Source organism: Eublepharis macularius, chromosome 3, assembly GCF_028583425.1.
Source record: "Eublepharis macularius isolate TG4126 chromosome 3, MPM_Emac_v1.0, whole genome shotgun sequence".
Classification (NCBI taxonomy): Eukaryota; Metazoa; Chordata; class Lepidosauria; order Squamata; family Eublepharidae; genus Eublepharis; species Eublepharis macularius.
This window is the reverse complement of record NC_072792.1, coordinates 167,299,610-167,309,953: the sequence shown is the minus strand read 5'-3', so window position 1 is coordinate 167,309,953 and position 10,344 is coordinate 167,299,610.

Here is a 10,344-nt window from a genome sequence, read left to right as displayed (position 1 = left end):
CGTTACAACTCAACTATCTCCTTATATGGGAGAACTGATAGTTACCTCAGTGTTGCCATTTACCCTTGGCCTGGTGTACATGCCCTGCTTGCTTCGAGCTTATGGCTCCACATCTGACTTATGTCAGGGCCTTTGTTAAATTTCCCAGGAAAAACTTACGACAACTTGTGGATCCAAGCTCTAGGGTAGCCATATTATGATGCCCAGCCCACGACCTGTTTTCAAAGTTCCCAAAATGCCCTCAGGTTCGATAAGATTGAGAATCCCAGTTAAAGATGGATGGCTAAGTTCACAGTGTGAGTTATAAGTCAGAAGTGTGTTCTAAACTGAGGACTTTCTAGACCACAACTCTTTCTCTTGGCCACTACATCACAACAGTCTTACACTGGAGACTCCTCCGAGTGGCATCTGATGAAGCTTCAAAAGGCTGTAGACAGAAGCAAAAGTTGCTGTAATCCATGGATGTGAGAAGAAGCACTTCAGGCTCCTTTTTGGGGTTCCTTTAGATAGACCCCCAACCCCGTATGCCTGAGATGGAGAACTGGCCTGCAAGTTGCTATACAAAAACTTTCTCCCCTCCCCTACATCCCTTCCTCATGAAACTGTGCTGTTTCCATCTTCACATTGCTGCCCCCCCCCCCATTAAAACTCATCTTGGTAATTTTTCAGGCCTTTGACAGCTAAAATCTGCAGTATGAAATATGGCTTTAAATAAGAGACTGCTTCAGTGACTAACTGTTGTTGAGCTGTAAACATTTAGCCCACTCAAGATGTTCCCAAAAAGACTTGCTCAGCATGATCGCACAGGGCTGCAAGCCAAGGATGAGGTAATGCAATAATTACTTTAGCAACACGCTGGCTGGGCCAGAAAGCAAAATACAAAGCGATGTACGTGAGAAGTTCTTGCTGAAGTTGGCAATGCCGTGCTTCGGTTTTCTTTTTTCCTTCATTGCAAGGTGTGGAAAATGCTGCATGCAGCATACTTATGACAGTCCTAATATAAGGCATACCTTTACTGGGGGGCGGGGGCAGGCATATTCCAGATTAAAATCATTTAAACTGCCCCAACATCACCCTTGCAACATCCACCTACTTGCAAATATAACCTCTGACTTCTTACATTATGAGCTATGCTTAATTTCTGCTTGAGCTTCGAAACTGTCCAATTGGATGCCCAAATTGGGTGGGGGTCTTTTTCTGCTGTCCTCTCTGTGATCGTGGAAAAGTCTCCTACAAATGTGACATCAAGTCTGTTTAAGATATTTTTAACCTGCCTTTCAACCTCTAGATCTCAAGGTGACTTACGACAGTTTTTAAACACTGACCATTAAAATCACATTAAAAACCAATTAACACCAGTATTTGCCCTATGAAACATCACTTAAAGCTCCAGCGAAATAAAATCATGGCACCTAAAACCATTACAGTAGGTAACAGACATGTAAATAAAATAAGGGGAGGGTATTCCATAAACAGTGAACCACCACGAAAAAGGCCCTACCTCTGGCAGACTTCTGCCTAACTTCAGAAAATAACCGTCTTATCAGGTAGTCAATTCTTTAGACACAGCATGACCCAAAACTATTTATTTACTTCATCTATACCCCACCTTTCTCTCCAATGAGGCCCAAAGAAGCTCATGTTGTTTCCCTGCCCTCCATTTTATCCTCACAACCACCCTGTGAGGGAGGAAAGGCTGAGAGCGACTGGCCCAAGGTCCCCTAGTGAGCTTCCATGGCAGACTGGAGATCTGAAGGGTAACCAAAGAGGTTGGAGTGGGGATTTGAACCTGGGTCTCCCAGACCTTAGTCTGATACTCTAACCACTATACTAGACTGGCTGCCTATACACTACAGTGGCTTCCTATAAAACTTGTTAGGGCATTATAGAACAAAACCAGCACACTGAATTGCTCTTGGAAACAAACTAGTAACCAATGACATCTTTTAAATACAGCGAGAAATGCTCACTTCTGTTCATCCTAGTTGGCAATCACATTGTTGCACTGTGGACGGATGGTTTTCATAGGAAGCTCTGTGTGTGTGTATCTTTGTATATATAGCACTTTTTAGTGATCTTTCTTTCTTTTTCTTTCTTTCTTTCTTTCTTTCTTTCTTTCTTTCTTTCTTTTTCTTTCTTTCTTTCTTTCTTTCTTTCTTTCTTTCTTTCTTTCTTTCTTTCTTTCTTTCTTTATTATTATTACAGCACTTAGCCAGTACGTACTCTTTAGTGATCTATACTAGATGTTACCAAGGATGCATAATGAAACAACATTTATAATAGGAGGAACAACTACACTCTCAAACTTTAACACTGAAGTGCTTCATTTACAAAAAAACACCTGTAGTGGCATCTGCCATGTAGCAAAAACAGGAAACATGGTTCTTCAACCAAGGTTCCCTGTTTATCCTTGAGCTGTTAATAAAACCCCATCCCCACCCCATGTTGCCAAGGAAAAAGAGTGTTAGCATTGAACACAGAAAGCATAATTTCATGTGCAACTGTTTGTTCTAACAAGGTTGCCTGTGTGTGCATTACGTGTGTAGGAGGGTCTTGTACGTGTTATGATGGCTGCCAAAAAAAGAGGCCTGGCTCAGTGCCTGAGATGTCAGAGGCAACCACGAAATACACTTCCTCCCTGTCCTCAGGCCTATGTATACTCTGCGTTGAGCAAAGCAACTTCACAATTGTGTACCAAGTAACTCGAGAAAGTTTGCATTTAAAGAAAAGCCTCCTTCTGCCATCTGTGCAGATCAGGCGTTTGCATACACTTGCTGAGAAAAGAGCTATGTCCCCTTTTCCAGGATCATTGCAAAACTGCTATTGCCACTCTTCTGATATTTTGATATATTGCCACACACTGTCAAATCTACCTTTGCCATCCTAGGGACTAGCTTTTTTTTTTCCAAACTGAATTTAGCAGAATGTTGATGGAAGGATGGAATTGCTGCCTATCTTTCTCCAGAAAGCAGCAAAATGGCCTGAGACATGATTGCAGTGGAAATCACTGGGAAACACTAGCCGAGTCTGATTCACCAAAACGAGTATGCCAGGTTCAGACATGCAGAAGAGAATAAGGTGGTAGATCACTGAGGCAGAAGGATGTACTGTATTACTTTGGACTGCAGGGGGGGGGCAGGATCACATTTTTGAGCGCTCCCCTGTGCTAAAAACTCTCCACAAACAGAAAGAAGGGAGCATAAAAATACTTCAAATAAATAAATAAATAAAGCCAGAGCTGTAAAGTCAAGTATTATTTGGTTGAGCTTGGTTGCTATTAGGGTTTTCTGTTCCTTGTTTCTGCCCAGTATCATGGTGCATTTGTGCACCTCCCAGGACTTCCCCATCTTTTCTGCGATCTTTCTCAAAATTGCCTTGCTGTCATGTTTTGGAAAAGATCACAGTAAAGCTTGGGTGGCCACTGGGTGGGTGGGAAAGTTCAAATTTCCCCTTTCCCAGTCCCCATTCCCCGCTCCCCCACACCACTGGAGGGCTTTTTAGGAGCATTTTTAAACTTAGTAGCTGACATATCAATATACTGTATATTGATAAATCGTTATGTCAGTTTAAAAAAAACACTCAAAGAGCATCCCTCCCCTCTGTGTGTGTGTGTGTAGAGAATCACACAACAGGGAAGACGTGGGGAAGGCCTGTTGCTGCTAAGCATCATTGCCAGCGACAGGGACACGGGGGTTTTCCGCAGGGAAGTGTGTGTGAAAAAGGTCCAAGAAAGAAGAAGGGAAAGAATTGTTCTTCCTGGAAAGAATTTTTTTTTTTACAAAATGTGAAAGGCACATTCAGAGTTGAAATCAAACAACCGCCATCTTAAATCCTTTCTGCCTTTTCAAGGTTCTGCCACCTTATACCCCTGCGTGTGTGAACCAGGTCTTAGCTGCAGGTGAGAAAACTGGAGTTGGTTGAAAGGATCCACCAAAGGATTTTATTAATTTACTTCATTGATTAGGGTCCCAATGGGTGCCCGAAGCAGTTTATGTCCTTCTCCCCTCCTCCATTTTATCTTTACAGCAACAACCCTGGGAAGTACGTTAGGCTGAATTGTGTGACTGGCCGCAGGTCACCCGGCGAGCTTCGGTGGCAGAGTAGAGATTCGATCCTGGATCTCCCAGTTCCAATAATCTAACCACGACACCTTCCTGTTTCTTCTTCGGACTCCCCAAACCTCAGAAACATAGAAATGCTTTGTAAGGATGGGCTCAAATGCTTTGTACAAGATGCTTTGTAAGGATGGGCCTGCATTTGCAGCCCAGCTTGCCAGAATCGTAACTCAAGGAACGTAATTGAAGAGTACGCGCAGACTTCTTGGAGTTGGTGTCTGTTTTCTAGCGGCGCTGACATATTTTGTCCCCCTAACCCCTTCGGTGCTTTGTGTGATGACAGGGAGATGTCTCAACAGGTTAATAAACTAGTCTTTTCAGCTCTTTACTCAAGATGCTAGCCAATGGTAGTCACGGACTAGACAACATTCTGATGTTTTATTACCTCTTCCATGAGCCGAAGTAGTTTAAGGCTACTGATGCTCATTGCCCTGTCTTGCCACCCCCCCAATACTCACTCAGGAACTCAGAGAAGTGGATGTTTCTTACTTCGTTGCTCCCCCCCCCCCCGCCCTCCAGTTGCTTCCCTCCCTCCAGTTCTCAAACTCTTGTGAGATTCGTTTCTCTTGTGAGAGCCTGGTTATTGTACTTGGCCACTGCTTTGGTCAGTCAATTTTGCCACTTCAACATCTGGCCCCCTCATTTTATTTCATCTGGGCCCAATTTAAAGTTGACACCAGTGGAACAGAATTCAACTCATATAATGCAATAGCGTACATCCAACCACTCATTGAAAGTGGGTCCTGAGCTGCTGGCATGCAAGATAAAACATGCTGGAGAGTTGCACCTTGGATCGTTAGGCTAACGTTGCATGCATAGCCCCATCTGAACAGGATTCAGGGCCAATTGACACCCCAGTGTTAATATCAGGAAACAACTGAGGGCATTCAGCCTTCTAAGATGTTTCTTTTCCCAAGCAACAGTTTGGGCTCTTGACACTTACTCTTCAGCCTAGTAAGTACAGAGAAAAAGTAGGATGTGCTTCTTACCAGGCTGCCCTTTTCCACAATGCAGATTATTAAGATTCTCTAACCCTAAACATGCATTAGAGCCTAGGATCAAACTAGATTTGATGGGGACGAGCCATATGAATAGATTGGACCTTTGGACACTTACCGTGAAGGGTCCTTCTCCTCTGAGGTTAGGAGGACATCTTGGGTGATTCCCACCATCCAATTGGGAGGCAGGAAGTCAAATTCATCTTCCTCGGCGTGTGGGACCACCCCCTTAGGCTTTCAGTTCTGGTGGATCCCCACAACAGTATCCTCTCCACACTGGAAACAACTGAACCTGCAACTATAACTGTAACTATAATATGAAGCCCTGTTGGTCTGTTAGTAGACCAATACTCACTTTGGAGAGAAGAAAAAACAGTTTAGACTCAGCAAGACGAACAGAATAAGTGAAAGAGTTAGAAGATGAAGATCTAGGGAGGGCAAGATGTCCTCCTAACCTCAGAGGAGAAGGACCCTTCACGGTAAGTGTCCAAAGGTCCATTCTCCCTCTGATGCGGAGGACATCTTGGGTGCTCCCAAAGCAGTCTCCTTATGTTCTGGGTGGGATTAGATCTTCATCCTTGATGACATGCTGAAGAACTCTTCTCCCAAAGGCTGCGTCAGCCGACGCATACATATGCAGGTGGTAGTGCTTGACAAAGGTCGAAAGTGAAGACCACGTGGCCGCCTTACATACGTCTTCTGTTGAAGCGTTCCTCCTCAGGGCTGCGTTTGCAGCTGTGCTCCGTGTCGAGTGCGCTGTAATTCCAGAAGGAACGTCCAACTTGAGACTTTTATATGCCTCTTTGATGCAAGTTTTAATACTGTACGCAATAGCCGCAGCCAACATGCGCTGTCCTAGTTTAGGTGGTGCAATATTGACGAAGAGCGATTCCGTCTGTCTCAACTGTTCAGTCCTGATAAGGTACACCTTGAGAGCCCTGTGCACGTCTAGGGTGTGCCATTCTTGTTCCTTTGCGTGTCTGGAATTTGGGCAGAAAAGATGGCAAATTGATCTCTTGCGTACGATGGAACATCGAATACGCCTTGGGTAAAAAAGTTGGGTTCGTCCTCAGTATCATTTTGTCCTTGTGAAAGATACACAAGTCTGAATGTGTGGAAAGAGCCGACATCTTGGAAATACAACGGGCAGAAGTTATTGCCACCAAGAAAATCGTTTTCAGTTTCAACCATCGTAAAGACACATCCCTTAGGGGCTCAAAGGATGGTTTGGTAAGCACTGATAATACCACATGCAGTCGCCATGTAGGAAAGTGGTGTACCGTCAAAGGGTTCAGTAACGTCTCCCCTCGAAGGAACCTGTGGACATGAGTATGTACTGCAAGAGGGTGTTTCTCCATAGTGGGTATGATAGTGCTGATTGCTGCGATCTGCTTCCTTAGGGTTGCCGGTTTCAGTCCTCTGTCAAGTCCTTCCTGCAGAAAACTCAGGATGTTGTGGAGGGAAGGGCTCCTAGGTTCAACCCTCTTACGTTTGCACCATCTAACAAATGCCTTCCAGGTGACGTTGTAGATTCTAGTCGTGGACTTCTTTCTCGAAGCCAAGAGAGTATTTATTATCTCTGGGGGGTAGCCCTTCTGTTGGAGAGATTCCTTCAATTTCCAACCTGTCAGTGACCACCACCCTGGTTGTGGGTGCCATATTGGACCCTGTTGTAATAGGTCCAGTAGTACTGGCAGGCATGGGGGGGCTCGATGGACATGAGCTGTACAGTCAAAAACCAAGGTCTCCTCGGCCACCAAGGAACCACCAAAAGAACTGTTGCCCTTTGTTCTCGTATCTTCCTCAGAAGTTTGGGTATTAACAGAAGAGGAGGGAAGGCGTATAGTAGGCCCTTTGGTCACTGAGAGGTCAACGCATCCATGCCTTCCGCTTCTGGATGGTAGTACCTCGCAAAGAATCGAGGTAGCTGGTGGCTCAGATGTGAGGCTAACAGATCCACTGTCGGCATTCTGAAGTGACTTGTCAGAAGGTGGAACACATCTCTTTTGAGCGACTATTGCCCTGGGTGAAGATCCTCCCTGCTCAGCCAGTCCGCCTCAATGTTGAGAACTCCCTTGATGTGTTCCGCTTGTATCTAAAGAAGGTTGTCTTCTGCCCAGCTGATCAGCTTGTTCACCTCCCTTTGCAGGTGGGATGATCTGGTTCCCCCTTGTTTGTTGATATAAGTCTTGGTCGTGATGTTGTCTGTGCGAACAAGTGCATGATGTTTGGCTATGTCGCATCTGAAGTGTTGTAGTGTCAGATATACTGCCCTCATCTCCAAAACATTGATGGGCAGGTTTGACTCTCTTACTGTCCATTGACCCTGAACTGGAGACCCCCTCCAGGGTTGCTCCCCAACCTGACAGACTGGTGTCCGTGAAGAGTTGTATGAATTGAGGAGTCAGAAAGCTCTTCCCTTGTCCCAGGTTGGAATCTACAGTCCACCAACTTAGGCTGTCCTTGACTGGTTGGGGAACCCTCAACTTGACAGTCCTTTTTTGATCTATCTGTAACTGGAAGGGTCTCAAGAATGCTTGTAGGGATCTGATATGGAAGCACCCCCAGTAGATCGCTTCTGCATCTGCAACTAACAGACCCAGTAACTTGGCTACTTCCATCAGAACAGAGACAGGCTGTCTGATCATGGCTGAGGCCAGCTGCTTGGTTTTGAGCCTTTTGTCCTTGGTAAGGAAAAAACAACACTTCTGAGTGTCTATCAACAGTCCCAGGTGTTCCAAACATTGTGAGGGCTCCAGCAACCACTTGGTCAAGTTTATTAGGAATCCGTGATCCTGCAGGAATTGGATGATGGTAGCTGTATCCTGTAGTGATGTTTCTCTTGAACTGGATGTTATTAATATGTTGTCCAAATAATGAAATCCCATCTCCCTGAATTTGACAACTGGAGCAACAAGAACCTTCGTGAAGACCCTCGGGGCGGTAGCCAGCCCGAAAGGCATCGCTCGAAACTGAAGATGCATGCCCACCACACAGAACCTGAGATATTGACGATGAGCTGCGGCGATAGAGATGTGCAGGTATGCTTCCGTCAGATCTATTGACGTCAGGAATTCTTCCTGTTGTAGTGCCTCTGCAATCGAGCACAGTGTTTCCATCTGAAAGTGTCGGACCCTGATGAAGCGATTCACATACTTGAGGTCCCGGATGGATCTCCAGTCTCCATTCCTCTTCCGGACCGTGAAAAAAATTGAATATACCCTTTTCCCTTGCTAGTCAGGGGGAACTGGTTCTACTGCTCGGATGTCTATTAGATGTTGGATGGCTTTGGTCGTAATCTCTCATCTGTGTGGATCCTTCTTGAGGGGAGAAGTGAGAAATCGCTCCAGTGGAAATGAGACGAATTCTATCGAATAGCCATTGGACACTACTTCTCTGACCCAGGCATCTGTCTCATGACCTAGCGTGAAAGGTTCCTCTACGAGACTGGTTGCCCTGAAGATTCCAGGACCTCTTGTTCTCTGGATGGCTCCTGGCGAGTGTGTGATGTGTATGAAAGGGCTGGAAGCCAAAGGTCCTTCTCTCTGTTCCCTTCAAGGACTTTGGGAGTGCCTTCTTTTTGTCCTTAGTTTCCACGAGTATTTTCTCTAACTGATTCCCAAAGAGCTTTCCTCCCTGAAAGGGATAGGACATCAGAATGGCCTTGGATGGAATGTCAGCTGGCCATGCCCTAAGCCACAGAAGGCATCTGGCCACTGTTGACGAAGCCATGGCCCTAGAGGCAAACGACAGAGCATCTAGTGTTGCATCGGCTGTGAACGTGCTGGCCTTGAGTATTCTGTTAGCACCTTCTAGGAGACGTCTGTTGTTCTCTGGGAGAGCTGAATCAAATGTCTGACCCACACGACTGAGGCTCTGGGCTCTGTTGATGCTATAGCAGAAGCCTTAATCGCCATGGCCGTGGCCTCATGTGCTTGTCTCAGGGCCACGTCTCCCTTCTTGTCGAAGCTGTCCCTGATAGCCCCTTTTCCATCTTCAGAGAGGAGACCTTGAGATTGCAGTGCTGCAACTGGGGCGCCGATGGCTGGAACCTGCAATAGCTCATTGGCAAAGACAGGTAAAGTATACAGCTTTTAAAAAGAATTTGGGAATTGTTTCTCAGCAGCTGGCATGGCCCATTCCGCCTTGAGCTGACGTTCATAATATTCAGGGAAGGGAAAGACTTTGGTCTTATTGCCTCCTCTGGGGAAAAACTCCCCGTTTCCCTTGGGTCTTGCTTTGGGGCCCTGTAAAGAGTGGGCAAACCCTCACTGTTCTAGACAGGCCCTCTGACCTGATCTCCTCCTCCTCCCCCCAACAGCCCTCCTGAAGCTTCAAGGCTAGCAGGGTCTTGGCTAACAGATATTGGTAATCCTTTGGCTGGAAGAGCCTATGGGATTGATCAGGGACAGACAGATCTTCATCCTCATGTTCCTCGGGCAAAAAATCCCCTTGATCTGAGTCCTCATTAAGAAATGAATCGTCATCCAGCCATCTGCCAACTTTATCAGTGGTGCCGTTCTGGATATGTTTCTTGGCTGCTTTAGTGGGTCAAGAACTGCCTAGATGTCATCTTCCCGGGGGGGGGGGGTTAGATCTGCCTGACACAGAGATAAGATCTCTTCCCTCATTGCCTGCCTTATTGCTGACAACACTTTGGGGCTTAAAGAGGTGGAAGCCACACTTACATTGTCTCTGCGACCCTCTGCGCTGGAGCTCTGATCGGTAGAATTCGGGTCCTGCTTCGAATCTCCTGCCGGGAAGATTGGCAAGTGCATTGTTGCGTTTTGGCATGAAAATGCCTGCTGCAGCATCGCTTCCTGCCGAAATGGAGCTCCGAGCTTTTGCGCCACTCTTAGCCTACCTGCTGAGCTGCACAGCTGAAACAGGCTCCCTTGTAGACAGACGAGGCCGTTTTGAGGGCTGACTCTCTGTCGCTGGATCTTCTCTGCCGGGGAACCAAGCAAGCCTAGGAGGCATGCTGGTGCTGGCCAAGTCTGTTCCTGCTGCTGGAAGGACGGCTCCTTGGGAACAGCTCGTAGCCCTTTCCAAAAAACTCTCCTCCAAGTCCGATGACTCTTTAGAAGCCATGGTGACCCCTTTCTCTCAATGAAAGAGAGAAAGAGCTTGAAAGGTAGAAATGAAAGTCAGAATCAGAAGAAGTCAAAAAGGAAAGTGAAAGTAGTTAAAGGAGTTAGGTAGCTCAGCTAGCCTAAAAAGAACTGCTCTCC